This window comes from Pollicipes pollicipes, unplaced genomic scaffold (genome assembly GCF_011947565.3).
Source record: "Pollicipes pollicipes isolate AB1234 unplaced genomic scaffold, Ppol_2.1 Scaffold_4881;HRSCAF=5763_pilon_pilon_pilon, whole genome shotgun sequence".
NCBI lineage: Eukaryota > Metazoa > Arthropoda > Thecostraca > Pollicipedomorpha > Pollicipedidae > Pollicipes > Pollicipes pollicipes.
Genome location: NW_023596576.1, coordinates 53,653,256 through 53,667,655, shown reverse-complemented (window position 1 = coordinate 53,667,655; position 14,400 = coordinate 53,653,256). Strand labels below are relative to the sequence as shown.

Here is a 14,400-nt window from a genome sequence, read left to right as displayed (position 1 = left end):
GCCTAAGGACGTGAAGCACCGGCATCGCGTGAAAATGGCGTTCGGCGGCCCCGCAATCGAGGACATGTCACCCACCAGCGTTCGCTACTACTCCGAGCCGCTATAGCGGCCCGTCTAGTGATCCAGCTCGTTGCGTCGAAGACTGGCTCCGAACCGCTTCGGAAGGGTGGATGGTGTTCACAAGGCGTACGCACGGCAACCGAGCCCGGTTGGTCCACACCGGTGCCGCCCGTCTGGAGGAGGCAGGGCTGTCACACTCAGCACTGCTTAGCCGACTGGGCCCGGGCCTGAGCTGCGTGGTAGCGTGTGTTCCCCTGCTCCGGAGCGCAGGGATTGGTAACTGGGACCCGTCGGCAGTGGCGCTGTGCTTCGCTATCCCGCGCTGTGTAGCAAGGTGGTACGCGTGAGCTGTGCTGGTGGGTCAGAGGCTTCGCCGCCTAGCTGATGGCTATATCGTCTGGTCTGCCGGCACCGTGTTCCTCTGGAGGTAGACTAGTAAGTACAGTGTATGCGTGAGTTGTCGTTGAGCCACCGCTCTCTACCCCAATATGCATGATAAATACAGGGATGATGCTGTGTGCGTGTGTGATGCTGTGAGGAGCTGGAGGCAACGCGGATGAAATAAAGATGACAGTATCTAACAGAGAATCGGAAACACACGTGAGCAACACGGGGTGCAGAGGCGAAGGCGTCAACGGAGAACAAGTACAGGTAAATTGCAGTGATTGTTTCATGCGTAGGTCAACGCATCTCGGAACGTCCATGCTTGAAATGCGAAATAGCAAGATGTTCAGACTGCAACACATGAGGCATGAATGACCCTTCTGTCTGGCTCAAGTGCCCGCACCCTCGCTCGGACCTTTGCAGACTTGATGGAGCAGACGCCCATTGCCCCTCCCGCCTCCCATACCAATAAGTTTCTAAGAATTCGCGCATAGCTGAAGTGCTGCAGTCAGGCTGTGCTGCGTATCCACGGCGAATTAGCTAGAAGTGTGGCAACAATCCGTCAACCGTCAGCAACAAAGCTTGTAACTGAAATTAACGCAACAATTGCTTTTAAAACGCTTACAAGGCATGGGAACAATATGGGTGCATACCTCGGAAAATCTGAGAGAATCTGCCAGAATTGTTCGGCATATGCCTTGGCAAAATCATGCTAGCTGCCGGCTTCGGCCTCGGCGGTACACGGCATGCCCTAGCGCCACCTATTCGCCGCACGAAACCTCGGCTGAAGCCAAGGCTACTAGGGTTTAGGCAGGCTGAGGCGTAGTTTTAGCCGCTTTAGCCCGCGTCCACGACGATATTTTGAAGCAAAAGCCAGAAAGGGATATTTCAACGACTAATTAAGAATGTAATATGCCCGTTTCATGGGTAAGCAACACTACTTCACAACGAACCGTTCGCGAGAGTCTGGCGTGCGCGCGGGATGCACCTGTGTAGTGCAACCCCTCTGGTTACCCCGACACTGACCATCCCAATGAAATCCCTGATGCAGGTGTGTGAGGAAATCTCAGGTCATGCCTTCTGCTCGTCTTAGAACTAATGGATCAATTTCAGCTTGCATCGCATATGTACTACCAGATGCAGCACCAAAACACAGCACTACGGAAAATACATACCCGGTGAATGTGGGACGTATGCGCGAAAAACTAGACCCAACCGTTAGATAGCCTTGGACCCAACCCACTTTTGGTTGTAAGCGGGCAATACGGCCATTTTTTGCCGGTAGGTTAGATCGGATTGATTGTGAGTGCGCCCCGACTAGTTGGTCCCCCATATTTTACAGTCTTCAACCTTCGTGGCGACGAAATGCACCCGTGGGCCTTTTGGGTAGTTTTTGCGGTTGCTTTGTAACGCCTTAGTTTGATTACATTGTGTCCCTGACGCTGGTTGAAGGGTCGCTTGCTTTGCCAATTTGGGGTGGTACGGGGGCATTTATTCTGGGTGAAGCTAGACATGTTAGTTTTTGTCAGCTAAATGCATGTGTGCTGTGAAGGAGGGGTAAATTTGACGGGATTACTCCTGTTATCGGCAGAGATGTTGCATTAGGAAAACGCATGTGTTGAGCATGTAAAAAGTGGATAATGAATACAAAAAATCCATGGAATCGGGCTCCTATCTTTTACATGTGTGGTCAGTGTGCTTTGTCATTTGCTTATCAATGGTTCTTAAGAAAACATATGACATGACTACTGAGTGCTGTCAGTGTGTACCATGCATACACATGGTCCCATTGTTTGGGCTAAAAATGTGGGCATTTGGTAAAATGATAGCAGGTGATAGGAGTATTCACCATGTTCTGTTGTAATGGTTCTTGGATATTGCAGGAAAAATGGTGGAACTGGCTGGTGCAGGACCAGATGGTCCTATGGAGCTTGGGATTAATAATACTGTCTTCATTCTACCTGGTATTGTAGTGGTTAGTCTTATGGGTAAGTCATTGGTCCCACATGTATGCTAGTTCACTGCTTTGTTAACAGCAATGTTGTTTTCTTCTCTCTGCCAGTGCACTTTTGACATGAGATGGATGTCATTCTGTTTTGATGTGACATACTTCTTTGGAACATACTGTCCAGCAATCTGTTTATTACACATGCTATGATAGGTAGTTTACTCAATTGCTATTGCCTGCAACTGGTGTAACAGCAATGATGACAGTTAAAAATTGCTAGCCAGCAGATGCTTGTCACTATCTTGGGAACAAGCTGTGTTTGTATAAAGTCAACTGAGTGATATTAAAACTAAATCCAATGATGTGTAAAATGTATATGGCAGCCTAGCAACTGTTATGCCATTGTTATTGCCAGGTTAAATGTATGACCTGCATGCCTATCTAGTTTTATATGATGTGTTGCCAAATATTACCTAGAAACACCACATTGTTGTACTTGTTCATAATTCATCTTTTATGTGGCATTGCTTTTGCCTCACTTTGCTGCTGCCACAACAATCTGTTCTTCATTTATGCTGCTTGCAATTTGTATTTTGATGTCCTGTGACCATATGCTTCTGCAGTATTTATCCTCAGATGCTTGTTATGTGGCTGATCTGTTGACAGTGCATGCATTTATGGATGGGCTGTGCTAGAATGTTTCTGCCAATACATGGAAATCTTGAAGTTCATTTTCTCAAGTCCTGGCCTGTGGTAGGCTGACACCACTGCAGTGCACTAGTGTTACATCATAATTTAATGCAAGATGCTGAGTCAAATATCGTGGACCAAAGCAACAATGTGCAGAGATTAGGGATTGATCAAGAAGTTGTCTGCTGTTGACATGGCTGCACAATGGATGATAGGCAGTAAATGTAACATCTGCCAATGAACTGACTCGGGCAGGTGCCTCAGCAGCATGGCGACCTTCCTAGGGCCCAGCAGCCTGTATATTGCCACCAACTCCAGGGGAGCTTGGCTGGCAGAAACAAATGACCAGAATTGCCTGACATCACACCACCTGCCACACAGGAAGGTTAAGCAGCCTGCTCGTGCCTCTAGGGGGCCGGGTGCACGCTCGCTGGTGCTCTGCAGAGTGCCAGCGACTACAATGGTCACCAGCTCGACCGTCGCCTATCAGTAACGTTCGACAGCTCGTCTTATTTGAGCTGTAGTTTGCATCAGGAAGTGCTGACACCAATAAGATATGAAATTTGCATCCGACGATACATAACGCCGCATGGCTGTGCTGTTTTAGATTACGTCCTCGACCGATAAAATACAAAAGCACACAAGCTGGCTGCCAAATGCTTTTTGCTGGACTTAAGATGCATTCCAGGGGACTCTGCGGTCATGATACAGGAGTTCATAACGCACATTTGTAAGAAGGCCCCACGTCCATTTTTGTGGCACGGTATTTATTGGTTTATCGAGAAACTATTCATTGAAAACACCGCCACGTGCTCTCTGTGGTTTCGGTTATCGTGATGATGTAAAACCTTGCACCTTTGTAAACTGGTCCACATAATGTTTCATTCATAGCAGAATCTTTAAAAAATTATCAAAGCTCGTTTTTGGTCAGCGATATTGCTGTGTACCACACACATGCTGGCAAACACCCGTTGCGTACAACGAGGCCTGTGCTTCTCGACTCTGTTTTGGCGTGAATCACGTTTGGTAATCTACCCCCTCAAGTAGCCCGATGGAGATATGTGTGGAGGCGAGACACAAGAAGAGGAGCCATGTTTTCAGTACAGTTCAGGAAGACCGCCTCCTTAGAATGTGAGGAAAAACTAGCACCTGTAATGGCATGACCCGAGCCCTCGCTCGCTCCCCGCTGGTCTCGGGTAGGCCTGCGTACAAAGGGAGGTCAGCGCTGAGTCACTCTGCTACTGACAGCAGTCGGATGCCGACTCTTCCCAGAACCGCTTGCCTCCGGCCAGCATAGCCTCAAGTACCCAGCGTGAATTTGTTTCCTAGCTAGACATTGATTTCAGATGACAACCGTATGACAGATGCATGTATATGTGCAGACGGTCTTTTAATTTTCGTCTATGTCCGTGTAGTGCTCTGCTTTTCACTTCTTACCATGTATTTGAATGGAAGCCAGAATGTAGAACGGCTTCTAACAAATTAAGTTTTTTTCAGCTTTTCAACTGTTCTCACACTCCGTGATTGTTGGCAGCAAGACGTCTTAAACGAAGAAAACAACAATTATATCGCCTTCCGTCCAATCGTTGTACTGCAGTTTGTGTTTCTCTCACGAGCTGGTTGATCTGCGCGTCGGGGGAGATCATAGGCGTGCGGTGCGATTCCGCGGTGCCCGCCCTTCCTGCTGGAGTGAGAGGCCACACGTGGCGCCATGTAGTCACAGCACCTGGCTCCGGCATGAAGCACCAGTGACGCACGTATTGCTGCTCACATGCTAGGCATTGACGTTGGCAGTGGAAGTACACGGAGGGAGGAGTGGACATGTGTTCCCACCCCTCCCGCCTCCACCACCTGAAGATCTCCCGAGGGCCCTTTGAGTCCGTCGGGACTGATGTGCGGTGACCCCGGCCCTGTGAGTCGGGGCTCTCGAATGCTGATCAGAGGTGTCTTGTGCCGAGTATCTTTATGTTGGTCAGAAACCACTAGCGCCGAACAATGGTCCCCCGTGTCCACCGGGGGGCGGTTCTCAAGCAGGGTCAAGGCCGAGCCCTGCGGGGGTCAGTCAGAAGGGCTCTTGGTTCCGTCGAAGCCCCTCAGACAATGGGAAACCCTGTGTCATCCAGGGACCCACGTTGCCAGGCAGGGGTAGCAGAGGCCTTGTCTCTGCTTAGAAAATTACCCCCCCCCCCCCTCCCCCTCCCGGGTCCAGACTCATTCGAAGCCTATTGCTCAGCACTGTGTGTCGCCTACTCATTCTGCTAACATAAAGGAATATTCGAAAAAGGTGTGGATGGTCGTGAAATGTTCGGCTTCTTGTTGACATCATGGGTGGATGTCTAAGTTTCTATTTTGCTGCCGCTAGCTGCAGTTATCTTTTGTCAACTGTTGCCATCCTGATTCAGACACTGAGATAACAAGGAAGAATACCGGCTGTTGCCACCCGTCCGCGCTGGCATGGGCCTCCCCGTGAATACGAACTTGATTTGCTAGGGCACTGCTGGCTTGGTTACGCTCTTAAAGGAACAAGTACAATAACTTGATAAGCTTGGGTCACTTAATTGCCATACCAAAAAAAATATATCACCTTTGTTCCTCGATACAGTGTGCCCCCTCCGTTTATGCCGCAACACCAATAAACACAGAGGTATGAGTTTTTATGTTGCCTCAAACCAACTTCGTACACAAGTTTTATCGCTCGACACTTTCATAACGTTGGGTGTATTCGTGGCGCGCAACATTAATTCCTACGTGACTTCACGTGGAGTCTTTGCCGAACGTGTATGTAGCACGACACGCTCTCTGTTATTATTTTGTTAATTTTAATAACAATAACCTCGTCGGAAAGGCACTAGTATTTTCGTCCGCACGTATTACACGGGAGCCATGCAATGGAAAACTGCTGAGTAACACCCCTTTGTCGCATCAGGTCGGAACGTGCCCTGAGAATTACCTTTGTCAGAAACCATGGCCTGAGCTCTGACCGCCACAGGTCAGTGACCTTGGAAGATGCATCCTATAGTGTACACTACAAAATCAGCTGTTCAATTTCCTACAGCTTATTACCACGCAAACAACCACTGACGGTTGGTTAAGTACTTCAAAAAGTTAGCGTCAGTGATAATTCGACGGGATAGAGGCGACATTACCGCCCCCCCCCCTCCCCTGTCTGAAGACGTGAAGTTGGAGAGGACGTTTCATCCGCTCAGGATAGGGATGATTCTAGATGTTTATGTAATACGTGCTTTGATTATTAGATATAATATGCAATTTTAAAATGATAAGCATTCAGGAAAAAAACATGGATTTGGATAACAGGCAGATTATTTATTTACGCTGGAAGTATTTATTGATATTACGTAACGAGTAATAATTCTGCAAGTTTTCACCTCAGCGTGGATGTTAAAGGAGAGCAGTACGCGGTAATGGTACGTGCGCTATGGCAACGCCTGTCAATTGCCTTACGGCCGTAGACAAACACAAAAGTGGCAATTTGTTGGCTGCTTGTGATTTACCGGGGTTGAAAAGATGGTCACCAGATGGTCATCAGAATGTCATCAGAATGTTCTGCGCGGTATTGAGAAAGTGTAGTTACAAAACTTGTGTGGTGGGCCGAGTCCGTTAACTGCCTCCAGGTTGAGGCGCCGTACGCTCCGTAACTGTGTGGTCAGAGCTGATCGCTAAACGAACGGCAGTTGCAGCCCCCTCCCCCCTCCCCGCGCGGCCCGTCCACACATCGTGCACAGTGAAGCACGCGATCCGCGGCCGGCGCACGTGACCGCTGCGCGCGCCCCTGCCGGTCGTCCGCGGCGGCGGCGCTGGCGTCGCCCCTGCCGGCCGCCCGGTGGCGTTCGCGAGTGCCACGCAGGCACTGGGCGGGACCACGTCGGCGGGCTGCGGACGGCGGCGGAGGCGGGCGGGCGGGCGAGCGGGCACAGCGCGGCGGCGGCGGCACGATGGCGGACGACATGGTGACTGACGGCGGTGGGCAGAGCTTCCTCTGGTGGCTGATTTCGCCGTTGATCGGGATCGGTATCTTCCTCATCCCGATGGCTGTGATTGGTGAGTGAGCCGGCCGGCCGGCCCACGGCGGGCGCCGGGTCAGCGCGGGTCAGACGTGGCCGCCGGTACACTCAGCCACCGCGTCGTGCGGCGGCCGTTGTTGCTTTCCAGGCCGTTTCCGTCTCGGTCCGGGCCTCCTGTCGGCGCAGCATCGACTGGCTGTTGGAGTCGCCCGTTTTCGGTCGTGACGTCATTATTCTGTCGTGCTGTCTCACCATCGGTTGTCAACAGACGGCTCGGCAAAGCTGTCGTTGCTGGGCCCTCGTTTTGTGATCGCTTCGAAGCTAGCAAACATGCTGCAAACGAATTTCGGCCTCTGTTGTTCATTGAACGTCCTTTTCTGCTTGCGATCTTCACGTCGATTCGAGTCTCGGTTGGTAACTATCTGCCCTGTGCCGGTTGGGTTGCGCCAGTGCAGCAGTACCTGTATCGGCCTGCAGTTGGTTTCTTCAGCACGGGAACATCACGGAAACCGGTCCGGGCGGCCGGCGTTCGCCCCTTGTATGTCGGGCCGGCTGCCGGCTGCCGGCCGGCCAAGCTTGGGGCTGGCCTTGCGAACATGCTTGGGAAGAGGGAAACGACAAATTTCATCAGGCGCTTTGGCGAGGATGCAGGCCATTTTTGCTGTAAAAACTAATGATTCGCAGGTGGGTGAGCGGCGAACAGCGTCTGAATCCACACGAAAGAAGGCGTCAAGGTGGCAGGCGCCGGGACTTGGCGTTGTGTCATGACAAGTGGTGTTTTGTTATCGAGTCGGAGCGAGACAGCTGCGGCACAGATAGGGATCTCAGAGAGTCTGAGCCAGGCACCTGCTCTGTTCCCATTGGCGGTTGCCTGTCACCAGGGGGTGCTAGGTCAGCGACGTGGAGCGCGTTTCCAGCTCGCGTGCCGAACGAGGCGTGCGCGCTCAGTATGCGCAGTATCCGCAGGCCTGTCGCCGCAGTGTTTTTGCTTCAAATGCGAATTTAATTTGAGTGAGTGCTCGGCATCCATACAATGGAGTCCGTTCAGTAACGTTTTCGTGCCTGCGGTTCAACAGATATTCGTTGCTCTGGTTGCTGACGATAGCCTGCTGCGCTTACCCCGTGAAGTACCGTTATCTCCCTACAATGGCTGGCCTGCCTGAGGCTCGTCAGTTCTCCGGTGTGCACCGGCGGTGCACCGTCTAACACAGCATAGGGAGCACGCTCGAGTAGTGTCTTGTGTGTCACGGCGGTGTGCAGTACAGCGCGGCAGGAACGGTCCCGGGTGCCAGGTGGGTGACCGCGGAGTAGCGGCGCTCGCGTCCGGGTACCGGTCAAGGAGCGGACAAGCCCTCCACTGCGAGCGGCTGCAGTGCAGCGGCGTAAACAGCAGGCGTCGGCCAGGCTGCCCTCCGGCGCCGTCGCAGGGCATTGACATTCACAAACTGCACAGTTTGAGCCGTCATATCGTCTGGACAAATGGTGGCCAAATGTCCCTGTGTCGGTCGTGGTTTTGCTCGTTTGTCATCGTTTAAATGGAGTGACAGCTGTCGGCTTTCAGAGCGAACTTAGCGCTTCTCCGGCTCCGACACATAAAGCTGGGCAGAACGCCGCATTTTCTTTCGCTCTGTCGTTGCTGGGCTGATGCTGGACTTCCGTCCGCCTAGGTATAGGTATCCATCCGCTCCTGTGCAACTGGGCTCAGCAACGTATCCCCTCTTTTCTCCACCGACTGAGTCCAGTACGTTTTCATTCGATTCTGTGTAGCTGGGTTCTCCTCTGCAAGTTGTGTCCAGTGAATCCTCACTCGCCGTTCCGTGGCTGGGTTTTGTGTCTTGGCATGACTACTATTTCGTCATCCGCCCATTTTTTCTCTTCCACCCGCCGCCCTGAATTCCTGCAACGCCCCGCTTCACCAGAAGCGCGCTACGGTCGTCAGCAAGTTGGTCGATCGAGTTCCCTGGCGTCCGTACCGCCTGAGCGCTAGCACACAGCGCGAGGTCGGCTCCCTGTGTGGGCAGGGCTCGGTAGCGGTGACCATCCGCGTCCGTACCGCCTGAGCGCCAGCACACAGCGCGAGGTCGGCTCCCTGTGTGGGCAGAGCTCGGTAGCGGTGACCATCCGCGTCCGTACCGCCCGAGCGCCAGCACACAGCGCGAGGTCGGCTTCCCTGTGTGGGCAGGGCTCGGTAGCGGTGACCATCCGCGTCCGTACCGCCCGAGCGCCAGCACACAGCGCGAGGGTCGGCTCCCTGTGTGGGCAGGGCTCGGTAGCGGTGACCATCCGCGTCCGTACCGCCCGAGCGCCAGCACACAGCGCGAGGGTCGGCTCCCTGTGTGGGCAGGGCTCGGTAGCGGTGACCATCCGCGTCCGTACCGCCCGAGCGCCAGCACACAGCGCGAGGTCGGCTCCCTGTGTGGGCAGGGCTCGGTAGCGGTGGCCATCCGCGTCCGTACCGCCCGAGCGCCAGCACACAGCGCGAGGTCGGCTCCCTGTGTGGGCAGAGCTCGGTAGCGGTGACCATCCACGATCCACATGGTATCGCCCCATCACTGACCTCTCCAGCGTCTCTTAGCTGTGGAAAGGCCGATCATGGCCGGAGAAACTTTGAAATACCCAGAACAAGAGCTCTCGAAGACCTTTGATCAGCGGCGCCGGGTAATGGTTCGTTACCAGCGTCAGCGGTGAGCCTGTGTGTGTGCGTGTTTTGGAGATTGTTGGTGGTTTCGTGCTCGACGGCTGGCTCGAGATCCAGCCTCGTGACGTGGAATTCCAGAGGTGACGCCAAGGTCATCCAGTGGACCTCGTCACCTCTTACGTCCGTGGTACTAGCGGCACCAGTGGTGGGACGTAGTTGGTGACAGATCCGAGACGGAATGCGTCACGTCCCGAGACATCACTGTTTCGTCACATGTCGCCACTCTGGCGTAATGGGCTGTCACACTTGCGTTATAGGTTGTGCTCACCTTTCATGTGTTCACAATACTATATTGACTATTCTGTATGATGTAAGGCACGACAATCATTGAACAATGGAGCAGCGGTATATTGCTGGCAAGGCATGTTTTGCTAACTGGCATGTGCTTCTGCTCGGCTCCCCCCCACCCCCACCCCTTTCGTGTGTGCTTTTCGTTCAAAGCTCGTGCAATGGTCGGATGTCTTCTAGCACGTCATCAAGTGTGAATCCGTCGTTATAGAAACCATGGAGCAACAGTATCGAAAATGAATGGTGTTACAGTAGCCGGCCTCGCGATTGAGGCACGCAATGCTTCTTTCTCACTTTCGTCACCGTTACCGTTTGGCAGGTTTCTTCATGTACAAATTAGTAAACAGCTTGAACGAAAAGGAGCGCAAGCGGGAAGAGAAGAAGAAGTTGAAGGAGCAAAAGAAGAAGAAGTAAACCTGTTCCGCGAACTCCAGAAGCATGCGGCGCGCCTGCGCCGGGTGGCGGCGGCGGGCCGCGCCACGGGCGCCCCCGCGGCCGGCCTGCTGAGGACGGTGGCGCCCCCTGCGCGCCACCGGGCCGGCCGGGCTCGCGTTCGGCCGGTGCCGATGGCCGGCCCGGCGCCAGGGCGCTCCGCCCGATGGCGCGGTCATCGGCCGCGGCCCGGCCCTCCTCTCAGGCCGGCGGCAAGTGTTGATTTGTGCGCGCCTCAGGAGATGGGGCCAAGTTTTGTTGGTAATGTTCCGTTCCGTCTGCTGGCGGCTATTTTTATTATGAAATAAAGAAAGCCGACTATGCCGTTCATTTTTGTCATGGGGGTTAAATTTTTTCGTGACATACTATGTGGATGAAATATGTGCCGTTGTGAGGGCGCGGCATGGTTTACTTAAAGGGTAAATGCTGTCTGGATAAGTGATGCTCGCTGTATTACAGGCCAGGTAACAGATGCTCACAGATCAAATAGCAAGGCCTTCCTAGGTCGGACACATTCAGATTGCGGCTTTGCCAGGATTTTTCTGGTTGGCAGAGGCAGCGTCAACAGAAAGGAGGGGCAGTCGCCAAGTGCAGTTTGCCAAAGAGCGCAGACATGTCTTTTCCTTTATATTTCAGGAGGCCCATCACGTTTACGAGAGGCCCAGGCGCCCAAGGCACAAACGCCCGGGAAAGAGCATACCATCAAATTTAAAAGGCGACCCAAAGGCACGCAGGATACAGCATCTACGCGGTGGAAGGCCCTAGATAAACAACATCAGGCCCTTTTCTTCGATAAGTGCTCCCTGTCGTATTATACTGCAGGTTTCGTTTAGTTACACATACCTAACATTTTCTGTTATAAGGTGTACGAAATGGCATGCGGTGTACACATGGTTGTCCAGATTCACAGGTTCTCCATTGAAAAGGAGGCCCCCAGATCCGGCTAGGAAGCCCCTACATCTGCTTTCAGATCAATCCGCCCTGAAAGGCCAGCTCCGACCGAAACGAAAAGGGGGCATGCAGCGCTTGAGGAACGGCACAACCTTCGTCACGTCAGGTTTGCTGAATCCAACTCATCAGCAGGGACAGCACAGGATTTGAGACAGAGTCTACGCGAATCACAGCCAGTCTCTGTGGAGAGATAAAACCGCCCTCGCTCAGACCCCCTTCCCCAGCCGCGCCGCAAACTTCGCTTGGGCCCTCGGCCAGGCGGCTCAACTCAACGCGCCTGCGGCATACACACGAAAGCCCGGCTTACGTGCGAACGTGAAGCTATACCGCTCCAAAGCAGCATTCGCCACACCCGGAGAGATGTGTTACTAAGGGCCTTGGGCTGGATTACCACGAGGGGCATGTGGTCACTCGACTTTTAGGGGACGATCGCACCCGAACTGGTGTAGCCGTACCATGGCGAAAGTAATAGTCAACATCTCGCTCTCATTCTGAGAATAGGGCCCCATTGTCTGTGTGAGAGCATTAGGAACGCCGCTGAGAACAGGAAACACCGCCAGCACGGCCGGAGCGTCGCACCACCTGGCCTGGCACGCGCCTGACTAAACACGGCCGGAGAGTCGCACCACCTGGCCTGGCACGCGCCTGACTAAACACGGCCGGGGCGTCGCACCACCTGGCCTGGCACGCGCCTGACTAAACACGGCCGGGGCGTCGCACCACCTGGCCTGGCACGAGCCTGACTAAAACACGGCCGGAGCGTCGCACTACCTGACCTGGCACGCGCCTGACTAAACACGGCCGGAGCGTCGCACTACCTGGCCTGGCACGCGTCTGACTCAACACAGACGCATCTCCCCCACAGTTTCCCAGGTGTGCCACGGCATCACGGGGGGAGCAGGCGTTCGGACTGTCGTCCTCCTTTGGTGTGTTAGTTACTCAACATTTCGGCCAGCGAACTCTCCAGGCGGCTCGGTTGGTAGCTCAGCAACTCCGGGTCCATACAGGGTAGCTCAGTTGGTAGCTCAGTAGCTCCGGGTCTTTTCCGAGTGACTCAGCAGGTAGCTCAGTAGCTCCCGGTCTAACCTGAGTAGCTTAGTAGCTCTGGGTCTTTCCCGGGTAGCTCAGTTGGTAGCTCAGTAGCTCCGGGTCTTTTCCGGGTGACTCAGCAGGTAGCTCAGTAGCTCCCGGTCTAACCTGAGTAGCTTAGTAGCTCTGGGTCTTTCCCGGGTAGCTCATTTGGTAGCTCAGTAGCTCCGGGTCTTTTCCGGGTGACTCAGCAGGTATCTCAGTGCCTTACGGTCTCCCCTGAGTAGCTCAGTAGCTCCGGGTATTTCCCGGGTAGCTCAGTTGGTGGCTCAGTAGCTCCGGTTTTTTCCCGGGTAGCTCAGTTGGTAGCTCAGTAGTTCCTTTTCTTCCTCCGGTAGCTCACCTGGTCGAGCGATTACACTTACAATCAAGTTTACCCTTGTTCGAAACCCAGCAATTCCAAGGACAGAATGGGGGTTGTGACGCATACGTGGCTGATGGCCAAGCATCGTCCAGGTCTCCGTAGAACTCCATAATACCAACGAGAGTTAACTGGCCGAGTCGTGATGTGACCAACACACTAGACGAGAACGATAGCTCGATCAGTTATTCCACCTGTGGCACTAATGCCTCGTCCCAATCCTTTTGTATCACAGTCATAGTACACCCGATGCGAAGACATAGCGGTGGCAATGGCCCACGATTGTTGATTCTAGTTAGACAGTCATACTCACGCACACCGAACGCATCCCACCGCAAGCCAGAGTCGACAAGGGGCCTCACAGATACACCGGACTGGACATGCGACGTTTTTAGCACTCGGAACGGGACTAAACCCGCACCTCCCAACGTGACCACTGTGCGCAACTTGCCACTTTGCTCGTCTGGTGGATACAGCTTGGACGGTTGGTGCACTACAGCGGCTGCAGGCGGCCGCTCGGACACACCCCATCTTGAGTTGCGTGAATGGAATTTTGAGCCGCAGTCACGGCAGGAGCTAACGGACGAGCCAAGCCAGCGGGAGAAGGCGCGCGCGAGCCGCCCGACGGCGCTGACACGGCGGGCTGACGGACGAGCCAAGCCAGCGGGAGAAGGCGCGCGCGAGCCGCCCGGCGGCTGACACGGCGGGACTGGACGACGAGCCAACCAGCGGGAGAAGGCGCGCGCGAGCCGCCCGGCGGCGCGACACGGCGAGCTAACGGACGAGCCAAGCCAGCGGGAGAAGGCGCGCGCGAGCCGCCCGACGGCGCTGACACGGCGGGAGCTGACGGACGAGCCAAGCCAGCGGGAGAAGGCGCGCGCGAGGCGCCCGGCGGCGCTGACACGGCGGGAGCTGACGGACTTGCCGAGCCAGCGGGAGAAGGCGCGTTCTAGCCACTCGGCGGCGCTGACACGCCGCCCCTGCAGCAGCATGGTGTTGCTGACCACCGCATACGCAGCAAGCCCTTCCCCTGGCTGGTCACTGAAGCTGCTCGAACGAATTAAGTCAAGCGTAGAATCGACACGCAGAGAGGACCACCACGGGCTGCGCCGGGTGCGACTGAGAGTGTGACGTAGGGAGCATCGACGGCTCAGCAGCACCTCCAGGGGCGTTACGCTATATGCTCTCGGTGGGGGGGGGGGGGGGACGCCTTCTAATGCTGATCTTAGCGCCCTCTCCCCGTAGTCGTCCGAGCCCCTTCAATGATAATGAGCAAAGTGGTGTATCGTTTACCTGGTTGTACCGCACAAAGGTGTCGATGAATGGAAGGGCACATTTTATGGGGTGCGTTTCAGCGTGAAATAAATATTGGGGTACTGGCGATCGTCTTTTGCAAAGGAGAAGACTTTGAGTAAAGTTTTGAAAGGTCGGGTGGGTTTCCCAATACAGTGAATGTTTTGGATGAAGTTGACGACTA

At 54.3% G+C, this 14,400-nt stretch overlaps 1 long non-coding RNA gene across 1 annotated transcript; it reads left to right on the top strand.

Moving 5' to 3' along the window:
* Positions 1 to 7,000: 7,000 nt before the first annotated feature.
* Positions 7,001 to 10,847, top strand: LOC119099723 (uncharacterized). The gene is made up of 2 exons (XR_005094408.1): positions 7,001 to 7,141; positions 10,410 to 10,847. It is a non-coding gene; the product is annotated as an uncharacterized LOC119099723 (long non-coding RNA).
* Positions 10,848 to 14,400: the final 3,553 nt, after the last annotated feature.